This window comes from Alligator mississippiensis, chromosome 9 (assembly GCF_030867095.1).
Source record: "Alligator mississippiensis isolate rAllMis1 chromosome 9, rAllMis1, whole genome shotgun sequence".
NCBI classification, from domain to species: domain Eukaryota; kingdom Metazoa; phylum Chordata; order Crocodylia; family Alligatoridae; genus Alligator; species Alligator mississippiensis.
The window spans coordinates 26,654,309-26,664,597 of NC_081832.1; the positions used below are offsets into that span (position 1 = coordinate 26,654,309).

The 10,289-nt window shown below is 45.1% G+C and overlaps 1 long non-coding RNA gene across 1 annotated transcript; it reads left to right on the top strand.

Annotated features, from left to right (window-relative positions):
- Positions 1-348: 348 nt before the first annotated feature.
- Positions 349-9,775, top strand: LOC132243380 (uncharacterized). The gene is made up of 3 exons (XR_009454919.1): positions 349-521; positions 6,656-6,775; positions 8,310-9,775. It is a non-coding gene; the product is annotated as an uncharacterized LOC132243380 (long non-coding RNA).
- Positions 9,776-10,289: the final 514 nt, after the last annotated feature.

Genomic DNA, 10,289 nt, shown 5'->3' on the forward strand with positions numbered 1-10,289 from the left:
CCAAGGCAAGGTTGGGAGACAGCCTGGGGAAAGAGCCTAAATGCCTGTGGGGCCCTCTCCCAACATCAGTGCTGGAGCCTAAAGGTGCCTTGCCTGCCACCACTGCCTTGGCAAGCCAACCCCCTCCTTTACTTCTACTTTCACCTGAAGCACATCCTGAGTGGCTGAACTGGATGGCTACTACCACTGCTTCTGTTGTTGCTGCTACTGCTACCTTCTATTATGCTGCTGCCCCATCTCAGGGGAGAGGGATATTCCCTGCTGCACCACCTTGCACCACTCAACACCACACCTGCACTGGATTACTCCCTAATTGACTGACTGCTCCTACCCTCCCCCCACAGCTACCTCACTGCATCCGATCCTGCTTTGTTTTCATACCTATTGCTCTGCTGCGGAGTGCCTGGCTGGAGGCCTGATGGGTTCCTAGACTGATCCTCAACAAACAAAGCCCCTCCACTGCTCCAGCCAACTTTTACATCTGCTTCAGCAGCCTTCCCTGTGTGTTTTGCACTTGTGTGGTAAGTCCTGTGGTTCACTCCCCCTGCCCTGGTGTTTGCTGTGTGGTTGAGTAAGCCAGGTCAAGTCCCCCCAGCTCTTGTGTGTGTGTTCTTCCTTCCCCACTTTCCCCAAGCATAGCCCTCCCACTTTTTTCCTGTGGGGCTGTAGCTCAGTGAGCTTCATCCCACCCCCATTTCCCCTACAACCCCAGCCTGCCCCTATTAGATTCACTGGCCCCACTGTATATTTTGTTTTTTTGCATTTCCCTCATGTGAAGCAATGGCAGGGAAGAAACATTCTAGGGGGTGTAGACGCCCCTATGGGGGGTGGGGGGGTAGAGCTTTAGGCACCCCCACTACAGGGGCAGAAGCCAGCCAAGTCCCCAAGGGGATGAATGCCCCTGCACTTCCCACCCCGGAGGCAGAGTCCAAATGACCTCCTCCAGGGGTGAAGAAGCCTGAGACCTCTGTTGCAGAGACAGATGAGACCCTGGCCTCTGCCATGTGTGCTCTTTCCATCATCAGGTCATAGTCCAGTTGGCAGCAGGATCTGGGGGACAACCTGGGGGAGACAGGGGCCCTAGGGCTCACCCCAGTGAGTCCTGAGGAGGGAAGTCCTCTTTCCCAGTGCCCTGGGAAACAGACACTGAAGCCACCCCAGTGCCTTACAGGTCTCTACCCTCCCCCTCCCAGAAAAACCTCACTTTCAGCCTGCTCCGTGGTCCTGCATGAGAGGGGGTTGGAGTGAAGTCCCCTAGTCAACAATACAATCTTGTCAGGGACCCTGCACAGAATCCCCAGGGCTCCAGCTCTACCCTACCATCTTGTGAAAGAGCCCCACTCCCACCCTTACCCCCACCCCTGTCCCAAAGGGCTGCAGAGCTCTCCCAATTTCCACCAGTCTGTGGTTTTAGCAAACTGGGGGTTCAGATGGTGCCTAAGAAGTCGGCTGAGCCCCAGGACCAGGATGCCTGAAAACCAGCAGGCTCCATGGAGCCTGCAGACTGCTCGGTCCTGGTGGTACCCAGAGGTGAGCTACTTGCATTTCTTGACTGCAACTATATCCACTAGTCTGCCAGCAAGGTACACCTTGTTTTGGACCACTGTGGAGATTTTGAAAGTCTCCTTGCCACTGCAAGGGTGCTGGGGAAGACAAAGGGCCCAAAAACTGCAACACCCGGATCTATAGGTGGGTCCACATTTTCATAGATGCCCTCTATACATTTGGAAGGGTGCTGTGTGAGCCAATGAGCCCCACACCAGGCATTGAGATATGCGAGGCCCCTGCTGAACTATCCTCTCCACCCCTGCAGCCATGAGTTCATTTAAGATAGTGACCCTCAATGTCCACAGCTACAGGAAGGATCGCCAGAGATTTTGGATCACCTTCTTCCTTCAGGGAGGGGTACCCCATGGTATTCTTGCAGAAGACTCTAATGACTCCAGCCGACAAGGCTACTTGGTGGCTGGAGTGGAGAAGCAGGGTCTTTTTAGTCACCTCTCACAAGAGGTGGCCATCCTGTTCTCCCCAAACTTGCAGCTGGAGGTTCTGCAGCATGTTGAGGTGGTGCCAGGCTGCCTGCTGCACCTCCAGGTCAAAGTGCAGGGCTGGTGCTAAACTTTCTGAACATGTACACCCCAGAGCTGGTGGATTTTTCCCACCAGCTGGCCACTTTCACCAGCACCCTCATCCCTTGTGAGTGCCTGGTTTTTGGCAGGGACTTTAACATCACCCTGCATGCGTGAGACTGGTTAGGCAGGGAGCAGAACCAGGCCACTGTGGGTTTGGCCTGATGGTGGGTGATGGGTGGCAGCTATCTTCACTTCCCATGGTTCGTGGGATCTACTGGAGCACAGGCTCGCTGCTTTACCTGGGGGTCTACCTCTCCCCCATGAACCCCTCCCTGCTGGATAACTGGCACCAGCTGGAGACAGGGTGGTGGAGTGGCTTAAGGCATGGGTGGGATTGCTGTGGTCTCTCTCCCTATGTAGGAGAGCACTGGTGATGCACCAGCTGGTCCTGTCTATCTCTTGCACTGCTTATACACCCTGCCAATGCCCCTCAAGGTCCTGACCAGGCTCCAGAGATGGGTGCTGGAGTTTTTATGGCCAGAATGGCACTGGGTCACTGCAGAGGTCCTAAGTCTCCCCTTGCAGGAGGGTGGCCAGTGTCCAGTTTGCCTGCATAGCCGGGTCCTGATGTTCCACCTTCAGGCCCTGCATCTGGGGTGTAAAAGAAAGGTGCAATTGTTGCTCTCTATGTGAAAGAGTAGTACACCTCCTTGGAGGCTGACATTGGCTCCAAAAATGGGCAGCTTGAGACCCTCTCGGTCAAGTTGCAGGGGGGGAGGGGGGCACAGCGAGAGAGACCTAACTGTAGTAGTATACTACAGACCACCAAACCAGGGGCAGGAACTAAATTTGGAGTTCACCTGAGAATTGACTAAGGCTACACATGCACATGACATGGTCATCATGGGTGATTTTAATTATCTAGACATCTCCTGGGAGGAACACTCAGCCAGGATAGAATGGTTGCAGTCCATCCTCACCTGTGTCAAGGAGCTCTTCCTGACTCAGGAGCTGCATGGGCCAACCAGAGGTGATGCTCTGCTAGACTTCATAGATTTCTTAGCTTTCATAGAAACTAGGGCTGGAAGGGACCTCAGAAGATCATCGAATCCAGCCCCCTGCCCCAGGGGCAGGAAGTCAGCTGGGGTCATAGGATCCCAGCAAGATAAACATCCAAATTTCTCCTGAAGGCATTCAAAGTAGATGCTTCAACCACCTCCGGCAGCAGTCTATTCCTGGCCTTGGGGGCTCAGATAGTAAAGAAGTTCTTCCTTAGGTACAGCTGAAACGGTCATGGAGCAGTTTGTGACCGCTTGACCTTGATGCCCCTTGGGGCACTCTGGTGAACAGATGCTCCCCCAGATACTGGTGGTCACCCCTGATAAACTTATAGGTAACCACCAGATCACCCCTGAGCCTGTGCTTTTCCAGGCTAAAGAGTCCCATAGCTCTCAGCCTCTCATTATAAGGTCTATTTTCCTGGCCTCTGATCATGCACGTGGCTCTCCTCTGGACTCTCTCAAGCTTTCCACATCCTTTTTGAATTATGGAGCCCAAAACTGGACAAAGTACTCCAGCTACAGCCTCACCAAGGCCGAGTACAATGGCAGAAGGACATCCTGGGATTTGTTAGAGAAGCATCTATGGATGTAAGCCAGCGTTTTGCTTGCTTTGCTAGCCGCAGTATCACACTGAAGGCTGACATTCATCTTGTGGTCAATCATGACCCCCAAGGTCTTTTCATCCATAGTACTAGCCAGAGTAGCACTGCCTAGCCTATAAGCATGATTCAGGTTTTTCTTCCCAAGGTGGAGAACGTTGCATTTTTCAGTGTTAAATACCATCAGGTTCTCATCCACCCATTTCCTGAGCCTGTCAAGATCTGCCTGGATTGCCCTCCTGTCCTCAGGTGTGGATGCTTTACCCCAGAGTTTGGTGTCATCAGTGAACTTGTCCAGTCCACTTCTGATACCAATGTCTACATCATTAATGAAGATGTTAAATAGTATAGGCCCTAGGACAGAGCCTTGAGGAACCCCACTGGTCACAGCACACCATGACAATTGACTTCCATCAACCACCACCCTCTGGGTCCTATTGCAAAGCAAATTCCCCGGGCAGCGGATTATGGTGAGGCCAAGGCCACTGTTAGCCAGTTTTGCCAAGAGGTGATACTTGTAGCTAGTTGGAGTTCCGTCGCAGCTTTGGCTTTCCTGGTTTGCTGTCTGGACTTGCCAGCTTTATGGCGGATGGTGAAGGTGATCAGCTCATGGTCACTGTCACCCAGTTTCCCTTCAATTGGTAGGTCACTGATTAGGTCATCTCCCATTGCCAGTACCAGGTCGAGCAGCGCTTTACCTCTCATCAGCCTGTCGACTTCTTTTATCAGATAGAGCTCATCCATGCATGAGAGAAAGCTTTGCAACCATTCGGATTTGGCCAAGCGTTCTTCCCACAAGATGTCTGGGTAGTTGAAGTCTCCCATGAAAACCATGCACCAGGAGTGTGTGGCCTTAGCCAGTTCCTTAGCAAACTCCTGGTCAAGCTCTTGATCCTGAGTAGGAGGTCTATAATAGACTCCCACTATTGTGTCGCCTGTGCTGTGTTCACCATGGATTTTAACCCAGAGGGTCTCCAGTCATCCACGCTGGGCACCAATGTCGGCTTGCAGGTATGCATAACTTTCTTTGACATAGAGAGATATACCTCTGCCCCTTTTGTCCACTTGATCTCTCCTGTCCATGGTATACCCATCTATACCTGTGGCCCAGTCATGGGTGAAGTCCCACCAGGTCTCCATTATCCCATTATCTCATTTGGTCCTGGCCAAATGAGACAACCTGGTGACTGACTTAAATATAGAGGGAAGTCTGCATGACAGTGACCATGAAATCAACATGTTCACTGTCCGATGTAAATCAGATAGCAGGATTGAAGTCTTGGACTTCAGAAATGTAAATGTCAACAAGATTAGGTCACTAGTAGAGCAAGTGCTGTGGGACCAGGGACCAAAGGTGAAAGGTGTGCACAAAGAGTGGTTGTTCCTTAAGGACACAATCCTTGAAGTACAAAGGAAGTCCATACCCATGTAAAGGAAAGGTAAAAGAAGGGCTGGGAAGCCCTCTTGGCTCATCAGGGAAATCATGGTCCTCTTAAAAAAGAAGAAAGAGACTTATAAACAATGGAATTTGGGAGCAGGCCCCAAGGAGGACTATTCCACGATGGCCCGCTTTTGCAGTGAACAGATAAAACAGGCTAAAGTGGTGACCAAACTTAGATTAGCAATGGGAATCAAGGACAACAAGAAGTCCTTCTTTTGGTACATAGGGAACAGGGGGGAAACAAATGGGCGTGTGGGGACATTGTCCACGTTGTTTTTGAACTCTGGAGCCCACAACTGGATGCAGTGCCCCAACTGCAGCCTTACCAAGAATGTTACAAATGTTCCAGTATGATTTGAGATGCATTCCTAAACAATCACTACTGCTCATCATTGTAATGGTCAGGCTGGTGAACAGTGTCCATTTCCACCCTGCATTGTTCCTAAGTGATAGCAAGTGCTTTTACAGCTTACAGCATTCAGTCCATTTAATGGGGCATTTTTGTAGCTTTTTTGGAATTTCTTATTGGACAATCATTGACAGTTTAGTATTGTTTGTACTCTGTGATTGAAATTCATTTTATTTTTCTGGTAATCTTTAAAAAGCATAGAGAGACTCTAGGTATTGGCACCTGATCCAAAGAACACTGAAATCAACTGGGAGTCTTTTAATATACTACAATAGGTTTTCTATCTTCCTTGGTTCATAATAGGTGACATGCCCATGTTTAATTTGATTTGTCTTCAAACATCCATTCTTTGTATTATTTTCTGGAGCTGTTGCCTAGTGTGATCATCTTAGTTTACCTCCATTAAAAATGGTCCAGAGTTAGCTTGATCTCTTCACCAGGGCATTGTTTATAGTAATGTAACATACACAAAAAACAATATACAACCCAGTGTGTTGGGGAGGGTATTACAGTAAATTGTTTGTATCTAAGTATGTTAGGAGTATGTTGCAACAAACATTTAAAACTAATGCTTTTCAAGTTGTCAGTCATTTGATGGAATCAGTGGGTTTGGTGATAAATTTTGCCATATTTGTTGAAATACATTTTCACTGATGGAGCTTTTTATACTCAATGTCTCGCCATTTGTGTATTTTTGTAATATATATCCTTTTTGTTTTTACTTTCTTTTAAAGTAGTTTTGAGGATACAATTTTCTAGTCTTTCATTGTACCTCTTTTTGTAAAACTGTCTGCTTAATTGCTTCTTTCTTTCTTTTAGTCTATTGAAATCAGATCTAAAATAATTTGTTCTGTTCCCTGTATTTTTCTTTTCTGAGGACAGGTATTGCTTTTTGTACTTCTTTTGTATTCATTTTCTTTTTCTTTAACACTGTCTCCATATTTTCCATGGAATTTTATTTCTGATGGTTTTATTCTTTCTTTTAAGTGATCTTATCTGTCTGTTCTTTCCATAAGTTTTCTAAGCTTCTTTCTTTTCCAAACATATAACATTTTTTATGTATTTGTTCACAGAGAAGTAAAACAGAGGAACCACTACCTGCTCTAATGTCCATATTTGTTTAACACCATGTGTGGATATTTAGGTTTCATGCACGTAGAGTGGGAGTACTTTTGAGCCAGGCCCTGGATATAGTAAGTGCTTTCAAGACTTGTTCCTGTAGACCATATTCTAAGAGGTTTTAGCTCCTTTGATTTTGGAAAGGGGCATGACCAATGAGGTAGCAAATTTGCAGCTGACACAAAGTTATTTAGACTAGTCAGAGCCAGAGAGGAACTTCAGAGAAAATAAAATAAGGTAAAGGAAAGTAAATGAAATTCAAAATGTAAAAATGCATATGGAAGCAACAATTTTGAACTACTTTACATAGAAATTGAGCCTTACTGGTCCCATATTAACTGTATGAATCCCCAAAAGGAACAGAGGTGTTATTGAAGATAGCTCAATGGAGACCTGTACTCATAGTGCAGCTCTGAGCAACAAAGGAAACAAGCTGTTTTGGTGTACTAGGGTAGATGAGATGGTAATCATATCTTTATATAAAATTAGTGGTGTGCCCATCATCTTCTGAAAACATGTGCAGTACCGGTCATCACATTCCCAAAATAGTGTTGAGGAACTATGGGATTCAGAGAAATATTACAAGAATGATGAAAGGCCTGAACAATCTTTGATGATAAAAGAGAAAAAGGTGGGATTGCTTACCTAGAAAAAGGGTGCTATAAATGATTCAGAACAATGGGAAGTGTAGATGGCAGAGGTGGATAGGGAGGGCCTACTTTCCCTGCTTTTTAACAGAAGAACTAGGGGATGTTCAGTAAAATGAAATAGTGGCATATTTAAAAGCAGACAAAGGAAATATATTGTTGACCAACACCTAGTAAAACACGTTAGTACAGGAGGTCACTGAGTTCAAGAATTTAAGTTTCAAGCAGGGATTGAATATTGAAGGCTCCGTGTGCCTGAAAGCTTGCAGAAAAAGTAGAGGGGGGGGGGCGGGGTTTACAATTTCTTAGTTGGTCTAATCATCTCTGAACCAAGAATTCTAGAGTTTTGCATTTCTTCTGCATAGCAAGACTTTTCAGAGTTGCTAGCATTAATGAGAACACATTTTGGAAGGGTGTTACACTTTGCTTTAGAGCTTAATTTCTCTAAATGAACTAATTTCTAAATGAAAGAGATCAGGATGAGACCTAATGTGAGGACACATTATCCCACATTGGCTTATTATTATAGATTTCTCACAACTTCCTCTAATACCATCTAACAACCCCTGTGTTCTTACAAGCCAGAATCTGATGTTCTGTGTAGCATATGTGTGAACAACAAAATTCCAACTCCATATTTTAAACATATGTTGGGAGACTAAATGGTAACCCCCTGCATGGAGCAGCTGTTAATGTTAGGTGAGGATATGAAAAGTGACTATAGAGATATGAAGGTAACCTTCCACTTTGGAAAGTGAGGTCCTGATTTACTGGATGTAGCAGAAGCTGTGATGTTGTGTCATGTTTAAACAAAAGTAATAAACAGTAATGGTTTAAGGCAAATGTCTCCATAAAATGAAGACATCATGTCATATGTATTTAGATATAGATCCGCCAATCCTGCCTTTGAAAATGATGATAGTGAATAATGTTGTGATCTTGTACAATTCCAAATCAACAGGGCTGTTGAGGAATGTAGATTTCCTTCTGGAGAAGCAATGAAGTGACTCCCATCAAATTCTGGACTGTCAGAAGAGCACAGTGCGTGTGATATTTCAGGGCTCTGTACAGAAATCTATCTTGTAAATTTCTATAGGGGCATTGTTATACAGCAGAGTGAAATCTGTGCAATATAATTCAGCAAATTAATACTGATGCTAAGAATTTAACCAGCAGTTCAGAGAAGAATATAAAGACTCTTGAGAAATCCATGAGTGCATTACATTCAAGTGTTACTATTTACATTTTTCAAATTCATGACTGCAAAGAGAATGTGCTCTACACAGTTCTTATCCTTCTTATGTTCCTTTGTTCTCACTGTATCTATTGTCAGCATCACTGCACATTTTGAAAAGTTTTCATCTATCCAAGGGAAGGTGAGGGTAATTGAAAATTTAAAAGGAAGCTCTAGCAGGTCATTTAAATATGTTGCTATATTTGTTTCCTATTATATTGTGATTGTTATTATATTGATATTATATATATATTCTTAGATTGTTATTATTATATAGGAATTGGAGCCGCATTTAGCTATGTATTATACTCGCATATAAGGATGATATTCCCTGCCCCAAAGACCTTACAATTTCCATATAAGTAGAGACACAGCAGGCAGAAACTACGAACAGATGGAAAGAGCACAAGGTAGCCATGAGTCAATTGTTAGTGTAATTAACAACAGGCACAGAACACTGGCTGCCTACTAATCATTTTGCAGGCATCATAGCAGAGGTGAGATTTAAGGATAATGGTGGGGTGGTTTTGCAGTAAGGCTTCTCTCATATATAACTCATATATAAAAGGCATAATGGGAAGAAAATTAGATATACTGCCACAAGAGATAGAGCAGAGTTGGAAGTCAACATCCCAGCAGTGTATTAGAGATAGGGAGCATAAGGGATGTGGAGTCTTGAAAGTTCAGACACATAGTCACTGGAAATCCTAAGCGATTAAGTTTGGACTTTCTCCATTTTCTTACAGTGCCTCATAACTGAGTCCTATTAGACCTATACCTCTTTAAAATATCCTAATGATTATAGGAAATAAATATTTACAATCTCTTTTTCCTAAGGCAACCTTTATTATGCAGTCACTACAGTGCTTTCCTTCCACTGGTGCTCCTACTTTGCAAGGAATTACCCTTAAGTAGGCAAAAAGGGTGAAATACTTGAGAACCCAGAGGTAAAATGCAGCAGCAGTTTGACTTCTGAAAGGAATACACTTTCTGTGTAACAGAACCAAGCTAACCAGGGACAAACTGTTCCCAACAGAATAGAAAAGCAGGAGGCATTTTCTCTATTCAAAAATTCTGGTTACCAGGATGTATTTACAATTGATCTGCTACAGCCTAGATTCTGTTCATTCTGTTGCATGTAAGAGCTGGTTCTAGGAGCTTATAACTCATCTGTTTAAAATATTAAAAAAGGAAAAAATACAGGAATCCATACATTTTGAGGAAGTTTTCTTGGGAAGAATTATTTAGAGATCATAGAGATCTTGGTCTCTGTCATAAATTCTAGGGCTGTGCGAAGCTTTGGGAGGTGATTCGATTCAGAGGAGATTCGCCCCGATTCAGTGGCCGAATCTCCAAATCCGAACTGAATCAGGGGACCAATTTAAATGTCCAAATCGATTCAAAGCTCTCCAAATCTTTGGAAAAGATTCAGAGAGCTTTGATGATTTGGGCAGTCCCTGGTGGCTACAGCAGGGAGCTGCAGCCAACTCTGAGTTGGTAAGTACTAGGGATGAGGGAGGAAGAGACCATGGGGGAAACCCCTGCCAGCCCCCTCTAATCACCCACTCCCCCAGCCCCACCACAGCTGCCCCCACCCATCCCAGCTCCCGGTACTTTAAACAAAAGCCCCGGTGCTCACCGGGTGCTGCTGGTTGGGGAGCAATCCCTGCTGCCCCCCACTGCCCCACACTGCATTCTAGGCTCTGC